We start from the raw sequence: 25,284 nt of genomic DNA, 5'->3' as shown, positions 1-25,284 counted from the left end.
AAAACTTCCTCACCATTGGTGAAGTCCTTTCAGTTCTCACCAGACCTCCCTTTGAACTGTTATCCATCTGTTCTATGTTGCCTTGTAGTTGCCAGCTAGGAGGCTGAGCTAGCTGAGAGCACTCGTGGCAGATCCTTCATATACCATCTTTCATAAAGAGAAGGTCTCTCTTCTTCTCCACACAAAATTCACCCCGAAAGAAATTTTGAAGTTTCATATGAAATGAACCATCCACTTACTGTTTTTTGTTTTCTTCCTTCCAAAACCTCATGCCTGTGATTAGAAGAGAAGGCTTCACACTCTAGAAATTTGATGAGCACTGACCTTTTATCTGCAGAGAACAAAAGCAGTTAGAAAAATACTTAGGTTTTTTTTTTTTTAATCACCTTGTCTAAGCTATCAAGAGGTCAAGCTCTATCTGCACAGAGACTCTTTTTCAATGGATCTCTGGCTGCATCAGTCTTTATTACTAATTAGCTAACATATCCCTTCTCGCTTCACCCCATCCAGAGGGGTCGAGAGCCCATTCCATTAGAGTGTAAGCAACCTCTGCAGCATCTCTGTGAGCCATCTCAATACACACCTTTTCGAGACATTATGCATTGGTCCAGACTCCTACTGCAGATGCAGCTCTAGGGATGGCGATACTACAGACATACATGCTATCTGCATTCTCTCATCTGCCTCCTGTTCCTATCCATTCATGCGCCTGAGTCCAGAGATTTTTAGTAAGCATTGGTCCGTGGCTGCGCAGTTGTTCTCCTCCATGCTCCAAACTGAGGGCAGGGATATAGAGAGCAGTATGGAGCAATGTTTCTCTAGTTATTTTCCTTACCACGAATCTGAGAGATCTGCAGCAGAGGGGCTGGAGGTCAGGTAGTGGGATACAGGTAGGGACCACACATTTAGAAGAACCTCCAGTTACAGGTAAGTAACCTCCTATTCTGAGGGCAGTCTAGACAGAGGATTCTGAGTGACTCCAGACCCAGGTCCGAGGCTAGCTAATTATCACAAGATCAGCTCACTTGAGTTGAATAAACAAAGAAAAGCATTGCAGAGTTTCTACCCAGCGAGACATAGCAAACTGAGTTAGTCTAACAGGAGAACTTGTTATAGAGAAAGAAGATGGCACCCAAAGATTTCCCCCACCCCCAGCCAATTCCTTAGGCCAATGGTGGAGCTAAGGAGTTAGATTTAGTCTCCCTCTACTATGGGAAATCTTTAGATTTGTAGTTTCCCTTCCCTTCCCCAAGTCCCACCCAAGAGTATCAGTCATGGGAACCTCCTACAGGATAGGTTTCAACTTCACTTGCAAGTTCTCCGCCACTGAGTTAGTGCACATTACTCAATCTCTCTCGGTTGCTAGTAGGGCTTTGTGGTGGTCTCGTTCCTTGTAAGGACAAGGGTTAGAAGTTGCATATTCAAGTCACTAGGTTAATACCTGCGAGCCTCTGAGCATGCTCAGTGTGAATTAAATATTACCAGAAATTTAAGGAGTCTCAGTCTGAGCTGGTTGCTCGTGAATTTGTTAGCAAGTGCTGTGTCTCCTCATCCAATCTGCTTCATGAGTGCTTCAACAGTATGTTCCCTGTAAGCGCAGCAAGACCCACCGATTGTATTTTTCTCGCTTGTTCTTGGCCTCACTGAATGGGAATTCTGAATCAAGGAGCAGAACAGGAAGTGGGGCATGAGCACGCTGAAGAAAATGTGTGCCCTCTCAAAAGTGTGGAAGGGCTTAGAGCCACAGAGAGCTGCCCTCTCCATTGCCGAACAGCTGTAGGAAAGGGTGGACTGGCAGGTGTCCTTGGCAGTGCTGCATGAATGGGTGCAAAAGCTTCTGTGTCTCTGTGTGTGTTCACAGGAGAACAAAGTGACTGAATTTTGTGTCATGGCAGGAAAGGCTGCAAACCCCTGCTGGAACACAATGCTGGTTCTGTTTGAGCTGACAACACCACAGGGGAAAGTTTAGGTATAAAAGTTCAATGAAACTTTTTTTGAAGGTATGAGAACTCTTCTTTCACATTGAATCACATAAAAGTCCTCTTAACTGATGTTTTGGATGTAATCTGAGTCTGGAGTGTCAAAGTAACTTTTCTATTCATACTATACTACTTTGTTCATGGATCAAAGAATGTGGCAAATACCCAACCTAATTACGCATAAACTTTCTAATGTTTCAGCTTGTGTAGCACCGCCCACCTTCCCAGACAGGTCAAGTTACTGCTCCAAGCATTACGGTCAAATGATGTACGGTGTGCTAGAGAGGCACTGGATTAACAGCCTTGTACATTTAGTTTTACTTTACATGAAATAATGAAACCCTATAGCTTTTTGTATTGGTGGCTACATTGGTATCTTGGGAAGTATTTTTGTATTTAAAGAACATCTAGAAAGAGCTAAATGGACAGAAAATAAGCTACTGAGATCATGTTGTTTAAAGCAGTGGTTCTCAAAGCCGGTCCGCTACTTGTTCAGGGAAAGCCCCTGGCAGGCCGGGCCGGTTTGTTTACCTGCTGCGTCTGTAGGTTCGGCCGATCGCGGCTCCCACTGGCCGCGGTTCGCCGCTCCAGGCCAATGGGGGCTGCGGGAAGCAGCGCGGGCCGAGGGATGTGCTGGCGGCCCTTCCCGCAGCCTGCGGACGCGGCAGGTAAACAAACCGGCCTGGCCTGCCGGGGGCTTTCCCTGAACAAGCGGCGGACCAGGTTTGAGAACCACTGGTTTAAAGAGTAGTGCTTTTTAACACCCTAGAAACCTGTAGTTAATACAGTTGTGAATTTCCTACATGAATATTTTTCTTTCTATGGGGAAAATAATGTACAAACTGCTATAGCAAGTTTGAAAGTCCTGGACAAATGACTCTGTGATATGACAACGAGTAAGTCATCTGGAATGTCCCTAAGCACTGTGAATCTTCCCATTGATGTGATAAAGCAATACTGCAAAGCTTTACATTGGGTTTCTTGTGCCCTTCCTTACATTTGTGATTGAACTCTAGCTCTTCAGCCAGAGCTGGTTTACATTGTATTGTTATGTGACCTGCATATTTTATAAACCATGTACATAAAGGGGCTTTTGCAACTTCAAGTATTTTATTAGAATACTTGGATGTCATTAAGGAAAACCTACTTAACGGGTCATACGGTTTATGGGGAGTTTCCTGTTTGTTTAGTTCTTTAACTTTCTTTTTTGGGGGTAGTACTTTGCTTAGTGTGTTAGAACTGGATCTTGCAAATGCTGTTATGTCTGCAGACCGTTGTATTCCCCTGTGTGGCGCATTCACTAGTAATCTTTGTGTTTTCCCTAAAAGTGTTTATAGCAATCATGTTAGTCCTAATGTCGATGAGGTATTGGCAGCCACTGGTATTTTAACCATGGTGGTGTCTACTGCTATTCTTTCATAGCCTATGCAGTAGTTAGAATCTACCTATCCTCTGCTTCCTTGATTGCGGTGGGAGAAGCTAAAGAAGGGAGGCCGGGCAAGAGTAGTGTGCAAGTTTGGAGAGGAAAGGGGTTTCCCTGGAGACAGTTAAAGGTGAGTTGCATAGGGATGGTCTCCTCCCAACAGCCCTAATTTGTGGAGTCCTGCTGACAACCAGACACTGTCCCTGATTCAGCACCTTGGGTGAGCCAGCTATTGTAATGCAGCAGCATTACCACCAGTAATAGCCATCGTCAGTGATACATGCCCCCGCTTGCTCTCTCCAAAACACTGTTCTTACCCGCCGGCTTGAGCAAACAGCCAAACATTTTGCAAAATGGTGCAGCCTGGAGCTTATTGAATCCAAAAACTGCTAAATTAGTGCAGCTTTAAAATTTGACAAACAAGTAGCCTCGCTATTTCTGCCTAGGTTCAATATTGAGCACTTTCTAGAGCAGTGTGGGGGCTGGAGGAAAAAAGGGAAGGTGTGTGTTTGGAGTGGGGGAATGGAAAATAAATCAGATACATTTCTGAGAAGCACTCCCAAATGTACCTGTCTTTCGGAGGCTTATTTACCATAATTCTTCATAACTACCCCGGAGGAAAAGGTGAGATGATGCTCAGATTTCACATATTAAAGTTGAAGGTCTCAAAGTGTTTTACAAAGGCAGCTAAGCATCGTTATCTGCATTTTACTGATAGGAAATCAGTTGCGAAGGCTGAGTGACTTGCCTAAAGTCCCCCTGCAAGTCTGTGCCACAATGAGATGTTGACACCAAGTCATGTGAGTCCCATTTCCCCTGTGCTAACCACTTGAGGGAGGAAGTTTGTTCTAATGGGGTGTGTGTCCTGCAGATCTGAAGTCTTAAAATTCCATTTGTCCTGAAGGAAGGGTGAGGTCTGTCTGTCTCTCTCCAAGTTCCACTCTCATGTGCCCTGCAGGAAAAGTGAAACTTCAAAGCATAGGCGCCAACTTTCCCTGGTGCCGGTGGGTGCTCGTGTCCCCCCGCCCCTGGCCCTGCCCCGACGCCACCCTTTCCAACACCTTCCCCTGCCTCCTCCCCTGAGCGCGCCGCGTTCCTCCTCCTCCCTCCTCCCTCCCAGTGCTTGCTGCGCAAAACAGGTGTTTCGTGGCACAAGCGCTGGGAGCTAGGGGGAAAAAGCAGTCACGAGGCACTCAGGGGAGGTGGTGGAGGCGGAGGTGAGCTGGGAGCGGGGCGGGGAGTTGCCGGTGGGTGCAGAGCCCTGGAGCACCCAGGGAGTCGGCGCCTATGCTTCAAAGCTCCAGGCCTTAATCTGAACAGGCTGGTCTTTCAGATATGAATAATCTGGGATGTGATTTTTCTTGGCACTATTTGTATTGTAATGAAACCAATTGCATATGCAACACTTTATTGTTCAGCCATGTCCAGAAGATGGTGTGTAGGGCTACCTTTTGCGTTCCACACACAGGGGAGAGCACAAAAACGAAGGCTGTGATTTTTAAAGGAACTTCAGGGAGTTAAGTACACAAATCCCCATGGCTTTCAATCTCTTAATGTCTTTCTCTCAAAATCCCAGCCCAAATGTATTAGCCACATACATCCCTGGGGTAACACCACTGACTTCCCTTGATTTACACCAGAGATGAATTTAGCACACAGCTCTCCACAGATGTGCTCCACCTTAGTTAAGCTTCAGCAGCCTAGAATCTTATTTTTAGTGCACTTTTTTTTAAACATTTAAGAGACTCTCTAAACTGCTCCATTTACAAAGTTGACTGAAATTCAAGGTTATAAATGGACAATATGGAATTTATCAGGCTAATAATAGTGCATGAACTAGCTATTTATGGCTGCTGCCTTATGGTCTTGAGGCTTTTTCCATGCTCCAATATGACTGCAGCCAGCGTATTACGGATACTAAACAACTGCTTCTCATCAGAGCAGTTTGCAGTGTTGTAGCTGCATTGGTCTTAGGATATGAGAGAGACAAAGTAGGTGAGATAATATATATATTTTTTATTGGACTAACTTCTTTTGGTGAAAGAGACGCCTTTGAGCCCCACAGAGCTCTTCTTCAGGTTTGTGGAGCAAAAAAAATGTGTCTTTTTTCACCAGCACAAGTTAGTCCAATAAAAAAAATATTACCTCACCTACCATGTCACGTTCAGCAGAGCAGCAGTCTGCCTGAAGGTAAATGTTGCCCACTGTACGCAGGTGAGTGGCTATCTGATCTAGAAATGGAAAGAGCAGAATGAGCTATGGTTCCTCACCCACCCCCAACCTGATCGCTCTATTTTATTAAAAAAAAAAAAAAAGAAAGGCCCTCAATCTGTCATCCTGAAATAGCAGTGAAGGAGTGATGGCGTGATGGTGTGGACTGTACAGGCCTGCCCATATCCCACCAGATCAGTCTACACTGTTATTTAGTGCAGGTATGCCTGCCCAATCTGCAGTCACACCTTCGATTGCAGTGTAAATCTACCCATAGTGACAGTATTGGGTGAGTGGCTGGTTGGAAGACTGATGGTTTTGGTTCCGTCCTACCTCCAGAGAAACTAGCAAGTATGCTATGAAGCTCCGTCTTAATTTCCAGGTAAAATTCTGCTTAGCACAATGGTGAGATTATCTTAATATGTAGCACTATAACAAAGTGATGTTTGCATGCAATTAGATACCATAAAGGCTCTATCTCAGGCTTAAATGCATGGATTATAGAAGGAGTGAAGTACCAGGATAGTGATTTGTCACTGTTCAATTTCGGTATTAAAAGAAACGCCAAGTTAGTCCTCCTGATAATGAATGAAACCCTAGTTGCAGTTGATTGTTTGTACAATCTGTTGTTTTGACCCAAAGGATGGATACTTTTTTCAGGGGATGGAGGAAAAACAAAGGATAGTCTAAGTAAATCTTCTAATCCATAAATATAAAAGTAGTTGAAGTTATGACATCAAAACTGCAAAAAAGAGCTCTGTTTTAAAACATACACCATTTGCCTCTCCTCAACATATTTATGCATCAACTTCCATTCAGTAATTGTTTACAAATAAAATTTCCTACCCGTCTTGAACGGTCATGTATTGAAAGCTTTTGCTTTTGTGAATCCTTCTGTTTCATGAACTGATCCTATGTGGATCTGAACCTCAGGCAAACTAACTATTTTATCAATAAATCATATTTATTTATTAAATTTCTTGATGCAGCAGTGACCAAGGACGCAGATGCCTGGTGAATTATCTGGTTAAATTCTTTTTGACGCTCTTTGGGAGATTGGCATTCAGGTGTACTGGTATTTGGCAAACCATTTTGTGGTCTTCATAGCCCTCCCCTGGTGATATTATTAAGAGTGGTGTTCATGTTGCCTGATATGGGTGGTCCCTCTTTATATTCAAATAGTGTGGCTGCCTGGACTAGAAATGTAACTTAAATGCCCTTTTCGGTTATTGTTACAAGGATCAGGAAGGTGGCTGACTATTGCTAACTATGTTCCAATGCTAATCCTAAACAAGGTGAAACTGTCCTTTTCCCACTCTCTCTCAAACCTCTAAGTAAATGAACTGAAACTTGAGAACTGACTCTTGTACCCAAGGTCCTACTTGAGTTTGTGTAACCCATTTACCATTTCCATTAGTCTTTGCTGCTAAAGTAACTCATGCATTAATTCATGTAGCTGAGCTGTGCAGAGAATGTCAGCTGGACAACCTTGAGAGAGACCATAATTAAAGTCATGAAGTAATAAGATCTTCCAGGTAAAAGGTTTTCTCAATTTAAATAAGAGGATTTCTGTGGAAAGAAACCATGTTTGTCACTAACATTGCTAACACAATATCTCCGTATAGCCAGTGACTACCCAGCATCTGAAACTGCCTGTTCACGTGGGGCCCAGGCTTGTCATGTACACCAGTGTAGTGTGGCAGTAGTCACATTACCATTTTGCTTTGTTAGCCTCTTATACCCACTCTGCACTGGGGGAAACAACTCCCTGTTGCCTTCCACCTTGTGTAACGGGACTTAGTGTGTCTGGTTGCAGATTGTAATAAATACGTATGCAGTAAAATTATTCTAACTTTATACTACGCCACCCCACCGACAACTATTCTTGTTTTAATAGGTGGGTCAGTCAGAAACCAAACATGTTGTTCTTGATCCTGTGCATCCCGTCAAGTCACAAAAAGCTGAAAGTCCGTTTGCATCTTGTGAAGAGCGATGATCTTTGTACCAAGAGGCAGCATCAGTGATGGCAGATAAGGTAGCCTTGGCTTTAAGCAAAAAAGATTTGCTTTGTCACTGAAACCTCAAAAAGAAACTTGCCAAGTTACTTTGGCCCCAGTTCAACTTGCCTCTTAATAACTGAACACTTATGAAAAAGGGGCTCCACTGCACCTTTTATTTGAAAGTCCTGGAAGGTTTTTTTTGGGGTAACTTAAATACCACGGAGGGAGAGGAGTTATTTAAGTGCCAATGTTAAGACAAGAACAAATGGATAGAAACTGGCCATCAATAAGCTTAGGCTTGAAATTAGACAAAGGTTTCTAACCATCAGAGTAGTGAAGTTCAGGACCAGCTTTCCTAGGGGAGCTGTTGGGTGTAAAAAACCTAACCTGTGCTTGATCAGTTTAAGGAGGGGATGATGTGACAAGACTGCCTAAAATGGCATGTGGCCCATCTGCAACTGCTAGTAGCAAAAATCCTCAATGGCTAGAGATGAGGCACGAGATGGGGAGGAGGCAGGTTCTGAGTTACTACAGAATGCTCTTTCCCGGATGTCTGGCTGATGGGTCTTGCTGACATGCTCAGAGTTGAACTGATTGCCGTATTTGGGGTCAGGAAGGAATCCCCACTCCCCACCCCCGGGTCAGATTGGCAGAGACCCTGAGGGGTTTTTCTCTTCCTCTGCACCCTGAGGCATGGGTCACTTGCTGGTTTAAACTAGAATAAATGGCAGATACTCTGTAACTTGAAGACTTAAAATCAGGATTTGAGGACTTGGGTAGCTCAGCTGGAGGGTATGCGTCTATTACAGGAGTGGGTGGGTGAGGTTTTGTGGCCTGCGACGTGCGGGAGGTCAGACTAGATGATCATGATAGCCCCTTCTGGCCTTAAAGTCTGTGTCTTTTAAATCAAAATGGGGTTAAGATTGGAAAATTGGCTGTGTAAAAATGGCACATTAATCAACAGACATGCTCCCTCTGTATCTAGTATAGTATCTGGACTGTCTTTTGAGCATATTTTTGTTTCTACTACTCTTTATTCTAGGTAGCTGCAGTGGCTCTGAAATGTTATGGTGGAGTGAGCTAGGTTCTCCCCTAGTTTGTACATCACTAGTGGACTTGTTAACAAAGGTCTGATTGTAGATTCTCTGTCACTGGTAGTGAAGTAAGCCAGGCTGATTGACAAAGCTGGCGGTTCAGAAGTAAAAAGATGACTTCTCTGACAAAGAAACTTTGATGTGGAATTCTGATTTTTATAACACAGTAGTATCTGAGCACCTTTCAGTAGTACATTAAGGGACGTGACTAACATCTGTCAGGTATGATTCATTCTCTCTCTCTTTCCCTCATCTTCTCCCGAGGGGGAGAATGGTGTGGGTTGTTTGTTTGTTTTTTAAACATGTATGTGCTGTTTGTGTGTTAGAGAAGCCACGGTACAAGGCATGTGCCTTGTCCTTGTGATGAGATTTGTGATGCTCCTTAGTTCCTGTGGGATTTTGCCTTGGACTAGCCCCTGAGAGAGCTCCATCTCCCACACCAACAAACTTTACCTCTATTTTAGATAGTTCCACTTTGCCAGAGAAGCAGAGTTGTGTATCAGAGTCCTCATTACAGAGCCTTAGGCCAGCTCTTAGATATACTTAGCCCGGCAACTGAGTGCTTTGAAGATAAGAACTCAAATCTTGAACTTGACTTGATATTCTGTGGAAAGCCAGTGTAGCGAGCAGAGGACTGGACGCTCTCAAGACTAAAAATGTAGAACTCTGTAATGCCTCTTTCAGAATATAACCACCGTGTGTCATCTCACTTAACTCTTCTAAAGCACTGAATTTTTTACTTTTTATTTTATTTTTAAGAGGGAGAGAGAGATGGAGGAAGGGGATTTTTGAAAACACCCATAAAATCCTTTGTAAGGGAAAGTAGTTAATGGAGCTACAAAATGCTATAGTTCTGTAAACCTAAAATCATACAGTGGCTTAATTAAAGTTTGAATTGATGTTATAGTCAAGAGTAACAACACCAAAATAAAACCCCTTTCAAATGTGCTTGACTTGATTGTAAACGTTTGACAAACTTGAAAATGTGTATGGTACATTTAAATAAAAACGCACAGACTTAAAACATTTTCAGATATAAACCAACGTTGGTGTAGAGAGCCATAAAATGTTTTTTCTCTTTCTAAATATGTTTAGAAAAATAAATATCTGAGTTGAGAAGAAATGCCTTCTAAACCTCTGACTCTGAAAATGGAGTACTTCATCCAGTGTGTCTGTTAGCTCTTGTTACTAATAGATGTACTTCTACTGCTTTCCTTTGTATTTTGAAATCATTTAGAAGCTACCCTGAATAGGTAAATGTGTAATGTAAACAAAGTTCATTATAGCTGACAAATTTGAAATGTTTATCAAACCTGAGGGACTGTGGGCGGGAAAGAATCCTCATCTGTGTTTTATTTGTTTCCCAGCTTTGAAAGTCTTGAAGTTGATTAAAGGCTTTACAGTCACACAAGGGTATAGCTTTGCCAATAGTTTATTTTTTGGTTTTAAACAAATAATGGGGCTACTCCTTGGTCTTTGTTAAATATTGGATCTCCTATATCTTACTAGAACTTGAGTAAAATAAAAAGTTGTTCTAAGGTATGAAAAAGTGCCTGTCATTGTTTTTTTTTTTTTTAAAGCAGCATTTGATAGGAAAGAATAGTTTTGTAGGTTTTTTAATTTTTTTTTTATTCTTTATTTTTTAAAGCAACCAGGGTGAAAACAATATGTGCATAGTAACAGGAAAACAGTAATTGGGGCATCAGGACATGACTTAATTTGATGCCCATTGATTGTGAAGAGTTTTTAATCTTGCTTGGACTAATTCCCATGTATTCCATGAAGGTTAGATCAGGTGGTTTAGCCACTAGCTAACAATGGCTTTGTGACTTTCCACATGAAAGTATAAATATATAGTTGATGATGATGATGATGATAAAGCCTTCAAAATTAAAACCTGGATGCAAACAATGTTTCTTCCCCTCAAAATGTTACCCAAAACTCTTGCCTTGTTTTGTTAAGCCATTTGTCTTTTCTTGTCTCTCCTCCTCCTGCACTGCCTGCAAAGTGCCCCAGAAGCTGTATCAGATATTCATTCTGCACCTGTATCAGATATTCACTCTGTACTCTTCACTTAGTATCTCCCCAGTAGGAGCTCCAGGATTAAACTGACTACAACTGTGTCCATTTCACTCAGCTGTTGGGACTGGAATTGTGCTGCCTAGAGCTGCACAGGTCTTTGTGTGACCCTACCCTGTAGGACTGCACCACAGGCAATTTCAAAACTTCAGGGGAAGGTACGGGAGAACAATTTGGATCTCTTAAACTGTATATCAATTTTAACTCCACTCTGTTCATTCTGTAACGGAATAAAACCAGTTATCTTAACCATGGCTGAAAAGGTTACTTAAAAAAAAAAAAAAAAGAAACTTACAATCCTAAATGGAGGATTTATTTGTTCAAGGAGTTGAATTTTGTACTTGTAGCAATGCATCGTTCCAGGACCATCCCCACTCCCCTTTGTCCCACAAATGATCTATAATTGAATAACTGGTATTTGAACATAAATAAGGCTACGTTTTAGTCACTGATATTTTTAGTCAGGTCACGGACCATAAACAAAAATTTACAGGCCGTGACCTGTTCATGACTTGTACTAAAAATACCCGCCCTGACTAAAACTTGGGTGAGGAGCTGTGGGTACTCGGTGTGTGTGTGTGCGCGTGCGTGCCGTGGGTGCTGCAGGATGTGGCCCGGGACCCCCGCTGGCACTGGGCGAAGGGGGAGAGGGGGCGGGTGTTGGCAGGGCTGGCAGGTGCTTCCTACCCGGCTCCGTGTCCCTGCAACTCCTAGGCAGGGGCAGGGGCTCCGTTGCTCCCTGCATAAGCGCCGGCTGCTGCAGCTCCCTTTAGCCAGGAGCTGCAGGGGTGGGGCCTGCAGGCATGGGCAGCACGCGGCGCAGAGGCTCCCCTGCCGTCCCGGCCCCTTCGCTCTCTAGGAGCGACAGGGGGTCCATGCCAGTGGGAGCCAGGGAACCCCCCACCCTGAGGTAAGCTCCCCCCCCGGACTCTCCAACCTCTAGCCCTGAGCCCCCTCCCACACACCCAAACTGCTGCTGCTGGCCCGGGCAGCCCCTGAGCCAGCCCCAGCCACTGCAAAAGTCATGTAGGTCACGGAATCCGTAACTTCCGTTACAGACTTGCAGCCTTAAACATAAGTGACTAAATTACTTTTAAAACCCTTACAGGGAGAGAGCTGTACTGCACATTAAGGCTCTGATCCTGCAGAGGCTTAGGCACATGCTTAACTTCACACATTCTGAGTAGCTCTGTTGACTTTAATGGGAACTACTCATGGTGTGTGTCACAGTTCAGGGAAGCTGCTCCGGTATTTCCCCTTAGGGGTTCGGCGAGGGCACCCACTCTCAGACTTCTGGCACCCCAGTTATCCGCTCTCTTGGGTGGAGACCTGCTTCTCTCTCTTTTCTGAATGGGTTATTTCCAGGCTTTCACTTGGCTATTCCCAGCAAAAGAATGTCTAAGCAGGCCTGCTTTGCTTCTCTCCTCAGACATGGTACACATTGTGATTGGCACAGTTAAGAACATTGGTCTGACCTAGTATAGCCATTCCTATCATTCATCTAGCCCAGTATGCTGTCTTCTGGCATTGGCCAATGTCAGATGCTTCAAAGGGAGTGAACAGAGCAGGGTAATTATCAAGTGGTCTATCCCTTGTCTTCTGGTCCCAGCATCTGACAGTCAGAGGTTTAGGGACACCCAGAGTATGGGATTGCATCCCTGACCATCTTGGCTAATAGTCATTGTTGGACCTATCTTCCATGAACTTACCTAATTCTTTTTTTAACCCAGTTATGGTTTTGCCTTCACAACATCCCCTGGCAATGAGTTCCACAGGTTAACTGTGTAGTGCAAAGTAGTACTTCCTTTTTGTTTGTTTTATACCTGCTGCCTATTAATTTTGTTGGGTGACCCCTGGTTCCTGTGGTATGTTACCACACAGCTGTTTCTAAGATCTGGTCTACTCTTAAAAATTAGGTCGCTTTAACTAAGTTGGTCAGGGGTGTGAAAAATCCGCACCCCTGAGTAGCAGAGTTAAGCCGACTTAAGTCCCCCTGTAGACAGTGCTAGGTCAATGGAAGAATTGTTCCATTGACCTAGCTACTGCTTCTCAAAGAGGTGGATTACCTCCGTGAGCATGGGAAAATCCCTCCGTCAGCGTAGGTAATGCCTATGCTGAAGCGCTACAGGGGTGCAGCCGCAGTGGCACAGAAGTGCCATTATAACGTTTTAAATTAAGAGAAGCCTTAAGCAAGCAGATGTATTCTTACAGTGAAAGCATCCCAGAGCAAACATATTAAAAACAATAAAAGAACCTACACACCTGACAAAGGCTCTGATTGGCAATTAGTCCTTCAAACCCCACTCAGGAATGGTCCCCAAGGTCATAAGTTCATTGCAGCTCCAGCTCAGAACAAGCACTCAGTTTTGTGAGGCCTAAGTGGGCCAAAGTCCATCCAACCCTTCCCTGAGGATTGGGGCTTCCCTTGGACCAGAAGTCCTGTCCATTTGCTGGAGTGGAAAGGAAGCCCTCAGCCAGTTTAAAGCAAGACTATTTATCCAAATATCCTTTCTTTGTCTATTGGTCCCAGGAGAATCCAGTTTGAATTAGTATATGTGGACCTCTCTGTGTGTGTGTTCCTCTCGAGCCATTACAATCTGAATGAATTTGCCTACTAAACCCCTGCTATTCTCCTATTTACCCTTCCTATGGAAATATAGACAGTCCCTCAGTAACACACAGACAATTGCATTTTTAATACAATGGACTCCAGAGAAACTAAATTCAATTCAATAAGGCTTGTGCAGGATATTACAGGATACTGTCATATCTGTCACAATTCTGAGTAGCTCTGACTTCAATGGCAACTACTCCTGCTGTGTAAAGTTAAGCATGTGTATAAGTTTTTGCAAGATCAGGGCAAAATAAAGTAGCTCAACCAATTTTGAGACAAATAGGGGAATAACAAGTTTCTTACATCTCAGTAAGTCTTCATTAACACTGTATTCTGTAAAATGCATCCTTATGCTTTTCACATACTACATAATCATAATTAACAATGTAACACTTCCACCTAATGCTTCTAAATTAATAATCTGGATTGACAAAACACTAATTTGGGTCAAAGGATACTTTAGTTTTCCCTAGGTTTGTATTCTTAATATTGGCAGCATTGATTAATAGTTGGTACGTATGGCATTCTTATAATTTTAGTACAAGCTCAGCTTTTTGTTTTGTGTGTGTTCATATTGGCTATTGCTTTAACTGAGGTGAGTTAAACTGGGAAACCATGTCCTTACACTCTTATTTTTCTTTGCAGAGCCCTGTAACCAAAAAGCTCACAAGTTCCTTCTCAGTGAATTTGCTCACTATTTGTGAGCGTGGTCATGTTACTTGGAGGCAGAAGATGACTTTTAGCCTTTAAAAATAACTTTGATTATTTAAAAGTTTTTTAGGGTTGTCTAACATCTAAACTGTGAAATAATTAGATCATAAACTTATGGTGTATTAAGTGCAGTACTACTCTTGGATCATTACCAGGTGCTTTGTTTTTGCCTCTTTCCTTACAGAATGACTTTCAAGGATCTGGATGTACTGTTAGATGCTGAAGTGTTGCACTAGCTGAAACTCCTTTACTTTTATTTCTGATCCTAAAAAACGCCTGGAGGAAACTAGGGGATTGTGTTCGGTACAGATTTTTTGAGGTATGATTTAAACCCCCATCCCTGTGGTATCAGACTAACACATTCTATATCACTTTGTTAGATCTTCAGTGTCAGTTGAAGCATGGCTAGTTTCACTGAACTAATGAGGCTTTATTAATTTAGGATTTTTTTATTGGAAAAACTAGGCTTCTTCTTAATCACTAATTCTAGACTTAGGGATACTCTAATGGAAGGAACTATACAAGTACTAAGTGTTTCACCTACATTAATTGTGTGGGGATTTTTTTCTTTAAGCCTCAGTCTCCTTGGGATGTTAAGTATGGGAGATAATATCCCTGTTTTTACAAGTAACTGAGGCATTTAGAGGTTAAAATGCAGTTCTGGTCTGAAAAGTGGTCCCCTGTTCTCCAGTCTTTGAATAGAGCTGTTACTATTATAATTTACTTGTATTACTGTACTGCCTAAAGGCCAAATGAGGGGTAGGCACTGTACAAACAAGGTACGACTTCACTGCAGAGTTAACTTAGGTGATTGGTGCCTGGGTTGACCTGGTTTGGGGGTGAATATCCAAACTGCAAAGCCATATTTTGTCCTCACTCCCCCATGTGTGCGCCTTCTGGGGACGTAGCCCTTGGTTCTTGGTGCTGCAGTAAGCTGAGCTGCTCTATGATTCTTTCCCAGGGAATTGTGGGAGAACTTGCCTGTGCTTCTGGGAGCGTAGGGGGATTGTGGGGAAAGCACTGGACTGTTGGCACTCGACTGGTTTAGTCTGTCCTCACTGCAAAGCAGGCAGGTTACCAGCCTGAGTGAAAGCAGCCTTAGCCCCAGCCAAGCCAGCTAGCCTCGGTGTAAAGCATGTACTACACTTGAGTGAGAGGTTTTTGTGTGTGGACGGAAGTCAGCTTAAGGGCAATATTTTGCAGTGAAAACAAGCCCATAGAAACAGTCCCTGCCTCAAAGAGCTTACAGACAAGACACAGGATGGGGGAAAGGGATATAACATGCAGGTGGAATGAATGGTATGATGGTCTGCAAACTTCATGCTAGAGCTGCAATGTACGCTGTTCTGAGAGACTAAAGTTGGGCCTGGGGAGACAGCCCAATTGCCCTTCTCTTTTTAAAACCAAGCCAAGGGCGTGTGGAGAAAAGAGGCAGGAGGCTAGCAAGCTCTGAGGGAGGGCAGGCAACATCATTGGGCTGGTTTCTGGTTTGACTGTTGGGCCTGCGGGCCTGCTGATTCTTCCCGCCAGCTATCTGTCTTGGTGTGTGTGTCCTTGTTTTTAGGAGTATGGTTCTGGTGGCAGGGGAGCAGCCTGGCACAAGAGCCATCCCTCTTCTCCTCCATGCCATAGATCGCCCTAGATGGTGACGGTGGCTACTGTCTGAAACAGCAACTGATCTCAGGCCACTGTTGCTGCCCACCTTCCCATAGACCCTGGAAGAAGAAACAGTTAGGATGAGAGTTGCTCACAATTTAAAACTAAACATACCTCTTAAATCTGAAAGATGAGTTCTTGCTAACCCTGACAATTGGAGTTCACTTGCTGCACTTTAAAGTAACTAAGAAGAAATGAGTCACACCTAGTCATAGAGTAAAATTGGTCCAGATGCAGAAGTCCAAACAAGCCATCCATACTGCTTAGGCCCTGTGGTTTCTGTGCTTATCCTGACTTGCCAGCTGCAATAAATGCTGTTGGGATAAGCAGGGGCTACTGAATCTAGTGGCCCAAAAACATCACAGGGGCAACAGCCACTATACCAGCCTCCCAAACCAGTCACTCGGGGCATGTGGACGGGGGCTGGGGGGTGGAGATTGTGCTGCAGCTGTGAGACCTGGCGTGCAAGTTTGGAGATGTGTGCAGGTTCCGTTGGTTCACTCCCTTTGGAGTTTATTGCACAGAGTTCAGTTCAGGGTAGGTGCAGGGAGAGGTGAACTTCATCCATGCTGAGCAACTGTGACATCCTCCAGCGGTGAAAAGGAAACGTTTGTCTGCATTGCCTGTCTGCATATTAAACCAGTGGATTTTAGGTTGTAGTCTGGGCTACTGATAATCCATGGAGTGCTTCCTTTAGATCTCTTATGGTGTCTGGGTTAGATAGTACTGGCTTGGCTCTGTGATAATAGGAGTTCAGGCAGTTTGTGCAGTGAAAAGAACTGGGGCTTGGAAAAGCAGCTGGCGGCTGGCTCCTCCTTTGCTGCTAGTAAAGGCTACTACTCAGAGGAGGAAGTGAGGAACCTGGAGCTTTCTTCGGGGATCAAAGGTGGGACTGGAGCTGCCAGACACCAGTGGAAGAGAGAAATGCCCAGGGGAGAAGAGAATAAGGCAGCTGGTTGACTTGTGCAGGGCAGAAGAGGAACTGGTGGCTGGACTGGATGTGCAGGGGAGAACAGAACAAGGAAGCATGCGCAGAGGGAGGAGAAAGGGATGAATGGAAGAGAAGCAGGGAGACTGGAACGGATGCTCATGAGAGGGGGGACATTAAATGAGCAGCAAATGCAGCCTGTGTCTGACTGTTCTTCACAAAAGACAAACTTTTCACACCAGACTGCTAAGAAACAAACAAATGCTAATTCCATATAAGGCTATTGCTTTGGTTGCCAGGTGCTCCAAGGGTGTTAGGTGAGTGCACATAGGTGAGGAGTGAAATGCTCTCTTAAATGTGGCCCCCGCTGGAGAAAGTTTGAGATGCTCTGTATTGCCCTGCTCCTTGTTAAGTTGCTCAACTGACTCTTCCTCTTCCTCTCTCTACCCCACCCTTCCTAAGTGTAGTAAACACTCCTTGCCTTTTGCACCTGAAAGGTGAAAGTAAAACATGTCATAACTAAGTGGCTACTTAATTGCTGGTACTAATAAAGCACTGTAGTAGTAATAGCAGTGTGTATTATTAAAGAGAGTTTTATTAAGAATGAAAATATAATACAGCAAGACTATTCATTTAGCAGAAACATATTTAAGAGTTTGTTTTCTTTTAATGAAATAAGTTTGGAGTACTGTGTATATATGTAACATGTTCAGATCAATACATCTTTATTTCTTTGTCACTTAATTTAAAAGGTTTAGGTATATGTACAAAAAATATAACACATCTATTTTTTTTACTTGAGCTCTGCTGTATTAAAAGAGTAATTTAAATGCAGAACAGTGCTCATCACTGTAGCAAGAACATAGGACTGGAAGGGACCACGTCCCATAATGGGGACAGTGTGTATTCCGGAGCAATGTTCTCTACCTGAAGAATAGAGCTCAACTATATTATGTGCATATTTTTATTTTGTGTTATCTTGTGCAGCTCCTGAAAGAAGAAATGAAAACCTTTCTAATTCCAAAGCAAATTTCTTGGCAGTGCAAGATGAATAACGGGCTTCTTAAAACTTATTCCATTTTTTTTTTTTTTAAATAACCAAAGGAAACTGAATCTGGGCATTCTCAGTTGTCAGAGCTCTGTCCTACTGCTTTGATTTAATTGAGGGTAATATTACAATCTCATCAAATCTTAAATGGGCAGCTGCATGTTCTATAGCAGGAATTCTTGGACCTATTAAAAAAAAATTTTATTTTAGCAATTCAAAATCCAAGCATTCAGTAAATGTACTTTTAAAAATCTTACTGCATGAGAAGTGGCTAAGAGACTTTTACATATTCATGGGGGAACTAGATTTATGTAAAGGATGTGGCTGAATTACAGCTGAATCTGGGCTGGAATAGCTTTTGCCTCTGAGATAGGAGAGACAATAAGCTCTTAATCCTGTACCAAGTGTACATGTTGACCCCATGACAGAGATGGAAAGAATGTCTGAGGAGGGACCTTGGTTTCGTGGCTTTCTTTTTGATGTTGTGGAATAAAAATCTGTCCTGCCACTGCTTTCTGCTCTTTTAGCAGACCAGGCAACCAGAGGATGTCTTCCAGAATACTGGATAGTTGCTTTCTGCTCTTGGGAAAATAACTTAATGACTCCATGTACCAGGGGATGTATCTGCAGCCACCATAGTGCCTAGCATTGTATAATGATCTGAAGAAGAGCTCTGTGTAGCTCAAAAGCGTGTCTCTTTCTCCAGCACAAGCTGGTCCAATAGAAAATATTATCTCACCCACCTTGTCTCACTAATATTCTGGGATGAATATGGCTGCAGCAACACTGCAAACAACAGTGTTGTCTAAATGCATTCTGGGAAAATATGAGTAGCTGTCCCATGTCCCTTCACTGGAGTAAGGGTACCTGTTGGACATGCACACAGAGTGGCACAATAGCATTGCTCTCTGGATGGCATACCACGTGGCTGAGATGAAGGAGGGCCAGACCAGTTACACCAGGGGTTCTCAAACTGGGGGTTGGGACCCCTCCGGGAATCACGAGGTTATTACGTGTGGGGGTTGCGAGCTGTCAGCCTTTACCCCAAACCCTGTTTTGCCCCCAGCATTTATAATCCTGTTAAATATCTATAAAAAAGTGTTTGTAATTCATAAGGGGGGTCGCACTGAGAGGCTTGCTGCGTCAAAGGGGTCACCAGTACAAAAGTTTGCTGTGCTGATGGCGTATGGAAAGTCAAACGTATTGCTAAAAGCAAGGCTTTCACAGAACCATCGGCATCACCGGTATTTTTTGTAGAGGGACAGTGGGTCAGCAGTGACTGTACAATGCCAGAAGCAATGGGTTTACAGTGGGGCAGAAAACTATCTTCTTGATGGTACCGCCAACCCCTTCTAAATGACAACACTTAAATCTGCCCACTCTGAAATTGGAACTTTGCTGAAGTGAAGCTTCAGTTGCAATGTGGGCAGAGCCTTAATAGAACTGACTCATATGCAAAACTCATAACTGTAGTGTTCTCACCCTTAAGGGCTGTCTATTATCACTAACTGCTCCTCGCTTTGTATTCCTTAATTCTTTGAGACCACAGTATGATATCAAAGGATACACCTGACTCTAATTCACTTCTAGAGCACTGGTTCTCAACCAGGAATACGTACATGTACTATGGGGGTATGCAGAGGTCTTCCAGGTAAGGTCGGCAGTTCTGGTTGGATGAATTCCTGGAGGTTTCATCACATGACATAATCTTTAATTAAAGATTCATCTTTAATTCCTGGAGACTCCAGCACAATCCTGGAGGGTTGACAACTGTGCTTCCAGGGGGTACATCAACTCATCTAGATTTTGCCTAGTTTTACAATGGGCTATATAAAAAGCACTAGCAAAATCAATACAAACTAAAATTTCATATAGACAATGACTGTTTATACTGCTCTACATACTGTACGCTGAAATGTAATACAATATTTTATACTCCAGTTGATTTATTTTATAATTACATGGTCAAAATGAGAAAGTAAACAATTTTTCAGTCATAGTGTGCTGTGACACTTATGTATTTTTATGTCTGATTTTGTAAGCAGATAGTTTTGAAGTGAGGTGAAACTTGGGGTACTTGGGGGGAGGGAAGACAGATCAGACTCCTGAAAGGGTACAGTAGTCTGGAAAGGTTGAGAGCCACTGTTCTAGAGTACAAGTGTATCATCAGTTGAGCTTGCAGAGTGATGATATGACCTCTGATTTGCTGTTGGCATTATAAACTCTATAAGGGGATTGCAATACAGTAATTAGTTTCCTAATTAGATTTGATTCTTATATATTACTGAAAACCTGGTGTGTGCTTTCTGAAGTGTGTGACCTGCAAATAACATTTTTAAAATGTCCTTTAATCATTGAACTTATTTTTTTTGTTTACACTTATTAAACAGTCTAACTAAAATCCCTTTTGTTTCTTGAGTCTTGTGGTGTCATAACTTCGAGTTTGGCATTCATCATAGAGTTTTTGGAGGTAGGCAACACTTTAGTTTGTGTAGAAAACAAATCTTATTTTTTACATGGGTTTAAATGTTCAAATTTTAAGTCAGACCTTCTATATACATAAAATAGCAATAAATAAATAAAAGGGGCATAAGTGGAGGCACAAGACCAACTTTTTTCCTTTTTGCTGATCATCTTCAGGAACATGTGTGCAGAATGAGTATTTATTTGGGGGGTGGAGAGAATATTCGGTCCATGAGGAGTTGTGTGGCCCAATATGCTAATAAAACTCATAAAATGCCTCTAAAATGTTTATTCAAAGTGGCATGTCTCGCTTACTGTAGCTGTGTGGGTGGACTGTCCTTGAATTTTGTAGACTTAATTTAGTACTACACAATACCCAGTGATGGAAAACAGCTATAAATTGTCTGTGCGCAGCCATGCATTATTGATAAAGGGTAGAATAAACTCCACAATTTCTTTATTTGATGTTGTCAGCACAACAGCTGGTTGATTTGTTTAGGTATTTTTCTATTTGAAGGTTTAAAGTGGCACTGTCAATTTCACCTTTTGGGTCTAAATTTTGCTTTTTTTGAAAACAAGTTCTTATAAAACCTAAGCAAAATATTTATATAAATTAGAAATAACAGTACCATTGAAAATACCTTTGTGTGTGTGTGTGTGTGTGTGTGTGTGTGTGTTTTTAAGCAAACACTTCCCTGTAGTGTTTGATCCCCAATTATTGCAGTACTAAACCTGACAGTGAACTGGACAGTACTGAAATTGTCTTTAATTGTCCAAACTGATCAGAAGTGCAAAAAGTAAATGGAACAGAGAGTGACATGTTAACTGGATTTTTAAAAGGCTTCCATTTAATCATATACATTGTTTGGAGCATGATTAAATAAACTCCTTTAGAACATATTTCTGAAAATCACTGAATAAATGTTTAAGGATCTGTTCAACAGACTGGAAACTATAAAAACTTGCTAACAGAAAACTTTGCAAGTGCCCAGTCTTTACAACAGAAATCCAACTTAGAATATTCTTTTTACACTAAAATTCCTGAAATTATAGTTTCCCTTCCTGATTTCAAATTCCCTTTATCTTGTTAGAATAGTAGTTTATGGTAAACAAATAGAGAGAGATAATCCCATGTTTGGAAAGATAATCTCCCCCTCTATATTCTAATATAGGAAGACTTCAGAATAAAGTGTTGTAAATGTGGAATCGTATGCTGGCTGCTTCCCTCAAAAATGTATAAGGGTAGTGAAAGGTGAATTTAAATCCATTTGAGATCTTAATGCACTCTGCTTTTTTTTTTTTTTTTGAAGGCTTTCCATCATTGCTTAAAGGAACTGCTGAGTGTTAACTCTTCATTTTAGTTTTCCATATTTTTCTGCCTTTAAGATAAGAAGTCACAAAGCAATTAAATTGGTCGTGTAGTTTCAATCAGGAGGCAGGAAAAGCTAACCAGAGAAAGGACTAACATGATTGACAGAGGCCTGCAGAAGATTTACATTGAGAATAACTCATTCTTCAAAACTTTTTCATTTTCTGATGGAAATTGTGGGGTAAATCAAATACAGTGGCTATGAATGATTAAAATGCAGAAGTTATGAATTCTTATTGACTTTGTAAATCTTTAACTCCTTCACCTTAACATAACATCATTTCTTTCAAAGGGGTATTGGGGCTTTGGGGATTTAAATAGAGCATCAACATCTTGAAGTGAACTATTTTAACAATCAGGATTATGAATTTAATGGCAACGCTTAATGGAGAGAAAGCTGAGGTTGAGGAGGAGAAGCACATTTTCCATGGTTTATCTAGTAAGTCTCAAATATCTATTGTCAAGGTATGTGATGTGCCCATTCTCAACTGTAAACAGCCATACAGTATATATCGCCTCATGCAAGCCAGACTTTCTACTGGCAGCTAAAAATTGTGCATTCATAGAAGCAGAGAGATTTAAATGTGATCTAACAAAAGAGCACAAATATTGGCTTATTGACACACTATAAAACAGTTTTGTTTTTTCTTCCAGCAACTATGAAACTAGTTGGTGCCCCTTTGTAGGACAAAAAGAATGTTAACTCTCTTCGTATCCTTCTGAACTTGTTACGCTGAAATCTTTGGAATCAAGGAAAATAGTAGAGGAACAATCTCAACTAATTTGGGAGACCAGTTCTTCCAAATGTCTCCCTTTTCTAAAGATGACTAATTAAATGTTCAGTATAATTCTGGTGAAATATTTTATTGGCAACAGGACTTATTCCTCCTTTTAAAATCTTATTTTTCCTCCCAGAATTGCCCTCTGTGGCCTAAATTGATCCCCTTGTAGCTCATCTTGCAATTCAACTCTTACATTAAAGTTAAATCAAAATAGGGAACATGGAACAACATAAAATACAATGGGCCTGATTCGCCTCTCAGGGCTAGTCTACACTACCCGCCTGGATCAGCGGGTAGAAATCGATCTCTTGGGGATCGATTTATCGCGTCTCATCTAGACGGATAAATCGATCCCCGAATCGATGCGCATACTCCCACCTCGTCAGGAGGAGTAAGCGCTGTCGACGGGGGTGCCGCGGCGGTCAATTTGCCGCCGTCCTCACAGCAGGGTAAGTCGAATAGGATATGTCGAATTCAGCTACGCTATTCGCGTAGCTGAATTTGCGTGTCTTAAATCGATCCCTCCCCCTAGTGTAGACCTAGCCTCATTTACAGCTATTTAACTCCATTAAGGTGAGTGGAGTAACTCTGCACTTACCTGTTGTAAGTGAAAGAAGAACCAGGCCTCATTTGTCTTTAAAGTATTTAAAATAGTTTTATGCTTCCTCATATAACATATGAAAAATTTCCTTCCCTAGTCCAAATGGCTCAGTGGTTATCAAAAGATGCTCAGTTACATGGCAGATAAAACTTGGGTTGGAAATCTCATAGTGAACTGTATGTAGGTCTCATTTTACATCATTAACAGCAAATGGAAGGGCTTGAGGGGCAGTGTAGAGTAGAGACCAGCTATCCTGTGTTTGTCAGTGTGATACACGGACATGATGGAGCTGTCAGGCCAGTTTTGTCCCCAAATTTGTTTTGTGAAAATGAAGATGAACTTTTTTTTAAGTCCATGAATAAATAATACAAGATTTATAAAAAAGTGAAATTCTGCTCTGAAAATGGCATTGTGAGTGTTTCATGTCTGTCTTACTGGTTTCCATATCATACTTCCTCAAGTTACAAATGATGGGTATTTATTTTTTATTTGTTTGTTTGTTTAAATTCCAAGCCCTGTGAATTCAAGTGGGGAAGCTGAACGCCAAGCTGGCTGCTGTATCACCCTTGGTAAGATCCTGCCCTGCTAAATTCTGTCCTCAGTTATAGCTATGCACTACCATTGTCTTCAGTGAGATAGGACTGCAGTTAGAACTAGAACAGCATCTGTGCTATGTCGGCAAAGTTTTCTGTAGTGCTCTAACTGTCGTTTCTAAGCACAACAGGTACAGCTGTGTTGGAGAACATGGTTACAAAATAATGTGTGAAAATCAGGCCCAAGGGGTCTTCAAGTCAAGCATTAAGAATCAGTGACCACTTCTGAAAATGCTGGTCTAAGTGACTGATCCTGGAAATACACCATTACTAGTGTGTAAAATGTTTTCAGGCGGTAGTCCTATACCTTGAGGAGAATACCAGGAAAAGGAGAAAAGAAGAGTGAGAGAGGATAGCATGATTAGCTGTACGCTTGGGAGACCATGTGTGTCTAGAGTTAACTGTGTGGGCAAGCTGTTTTGTAGCCTCCTTCTTCCAGTATGGTTGTATCAAAAATGATGTGTCCTCTGTTAACAACTCTGATATGTAAGATAGAATTTGTTTGTGAACAAATGATGTGACTGTGCTTTCAACCACTTACAAAATCATTTTTCAAATTGGTATGGATGGGGCCTTCTTAGTGCAACTTCTAACTCCATAAAATCTGATCCTTTTCCCCCCCCAGTCAAAGAATTGAATAAATAAGATCAGTTTCAGATACCCCAAATTTGCCTAGACACATAAGAACTCCTGCATTAAAGATTAAGTAATACGCTCAAAAATATTTAATTATTGTTAATATTAGATTCTGTCACTATTTTGTCTTGTGCCGGCCAAATGAATTGTCTTCCTAAAAACATTCAGTAATAATCCTACATGAAAGATGCTGCCTGAGGGTGGAATTACGAACCATAAATTAGGGTGTTTTTTTTTTTTAAATTAGGAGACCGTAATCAAGAATGAGCACAACCTTGTACTTCATGTTTTAGTGGGACCCCATGAATGATAGCCCTCCATTTGAGGTACCTTACTAATGGGGAGCTGCCCCTACTTTTGTGAGCCTTGATATTTCTTCTAAACCAGTAGGTTAATTTTTTTTCAGAAGTTGTCACATAAAGCTGGAGGGTGCAATAATGAAGGACTTTAACGCCTCATGAATCCCTTGTTCCTGTGTTCTGCCTGTCCTTCCTCAGCCTCCACCTTTTGACACCTTGCTCTGGCTAAGAGATAGCGTGTGAAAAGGTGCAAGACACACACTGCAGTTCAAGATGATGAATGCTCTCTTACAGTAACAGCTTTGTCTCAATCAGAACTTCACTCTTGAAAATTTTGGCCTATGCTCAGGGAGAAATCTAACTACCTGGCTGTTTGATAACATGTAAAGCCAAACATCAAAGAACTATGTTACAAAGATAACTTAATGTCAAGAAAGAAGAGCCTTCCACCGGAGAAGAATCTCCTATTACTCAGGAAGCCTGGAACCTCTAGCAAACCCTCTAGCTAGGGAAGACGGACATTACTATCATACAAGCATCAGAAATGCATTATTAACATTTTTTTTCCCCAAAAAGTTCTGTTATGATGTTTACAATATTATTTCACTAAAATTAGCTCTCTTCCAGGCCTAGTAGAATGTGTTTGTGATCCAGGGGAAATCTCCTCTTTCCAGTGGATATAGAACACCATGTCTAATTTAACAGGGTTGCAAGGTATCAGACCTGTCATTGGGGAAGGAAGGATTATTGCTTACTTTGGACTAATTAAAATTTGTGGGGAAAGCAGGATGCAGTTTT

At 42.0% G+C, this 25,284-nt stretch overlaps 1 protein-coding gene across 7 annotated transcripts in view; it reads left to right on the top strand.

Moving 5' to 3' along the window:
• The window catches only part of KANK1 (KN motif and ankyrin repeat domains 1), a 171,019-nt gene that overhangs the window by 29,948 nt on the left and 115,787 nt on the right, over positions 1 to 25,284 (top strand). For 2 of the 7 annotated variants that reach the window (XM_034774516.1, XM_034774509.1), the window contains exons 1-2: positions 10,786 to 10,944; positions 14,296 to 14,430. The exons of 2 other annotated variants lie outside the window; for them this stretch is intronic. The gene's annotated coding sequence lies outside the window, so the exon portion shown is untranslated. Of the gene's footprint in view, positions 1 to 7,510; positions 7,649 to 10,785; positions 10,945 to 14,295; positions 14,431 to 25,284 lie in introns of those variants that run through there. 3 more of the 7 variants (XM_034774510.1, XM_034774512.1, XM_034774513.1) reach the window with 3 other exon arrangements.

The sequence above is a fragment of the Trachemys scripta genome, chromosome 6 (genome assembly GCF_013100865.1).
Source record: "Trachemys scripta elegans isolate TJP31775 chromosome 6, CAS_Tse_1.0, whole genome shotgun sequence".
NCBI classification, from domain to species: Eukaryota; Metazoa; Chordata; order Testudines; family Emydidae; genus Trachemys; species Trachemys scripta.
The sequence above is the reverse complement of the archived record's forward strand: the minus strand, read 5'-3'. Positions and strand labels throughout refer to the sequence as shown.